This window comes from Octopus bimaculoides, chromosome 11 (assembly GCF_001194135.2).
Source record: "Octopus bimaculoides isolate UCB-OBI-ISO-001 chromosome 11, ASM119413v2, whole genome shotgun sequence".
Lineage (NCBI taxonomy): Eukaryota > Metazoa > Mollusca > Cephalopoda > Octopoda > Octopodidae > Octopus > Octopus bimaculoides.
This window is the reverse complement of record NC_068991.1, coordinates 20,075,650-20,076,523: the sequence shown is the minus strand read 5'-3', so window position 1 is coordinate 20,076,523 and position 874 is coordinate 20,075,650.

Genomic DNA, 874 nt, shown 5'->3' with positions numbered 1-874 from the left:
CTTTGTCCTTACATGTTTTTAATTTATGTTAGGCCTTGTGGCCAATAAAACCAGAATTAATTATTATTATCATTAAGGCAATGTGCTGGGAGAATCGTTCGCACGCTGGGCAAAATTCTTAGCGGCATTTCGTCCGTCCTTACGTTCTGAGCTGAAGTTTCGCCGAGGCCGACCTTTATCTTTCATCCTTTCGAAGTCAATAAAATAATTACCAGTTGAGCAGTGAGGGCGATGTAATCGACAAGCCCAATCCTCCAATGTTCCATGCCTTGTGCCTATAGAAGCAATAATTATTATGCAGTTGACGTCAAGCATTTGCACTTAATGGAGTTTTTTGATGTTATGGAAGTGCATTTTTGCATTTTAGGTGATTTGGTGCAGTTGCTGAAGCAAAATTGGGATAGTAAGTGTCATCGGTATGCAGTTATTATAGTGCAGTTGTCATTCAGTCATTATTATGCAGCTAGTGTCATGCATTTGCGGTAATGGATGTTTTGATGTGCAGTTTATGAAATGGAATTGTAGTAGTGCAGCTTGTGCTTAGGTGTTTCAGTGCAAATTCTGCAGCGTATTTCCTGTGAAGCTGTCGGTGCTGTACGATCGCTACCGTCCATGCTGCAGTGCATTAGCTGCTGTGCATTCGCTGCTGCGCATTCGCTGCTGTGCATTCGCCGATGTATTTTTGCTGCTGCTGTACACTTGCTGTGGTTCAGTTTTCCTTATGCTGTCGGTAGAGTGAATTTAAGGTTAAGTGCATTTGACCGTTGACTGAACACTATTCATTTTTTTTTCGCCGTGTTTTTCTCCTTGTCTCCGTATTCTTTCTGTTGAAGAGCGTAGCTCGAAACGTCAAAGACTTTCCGTATTCCTGAGC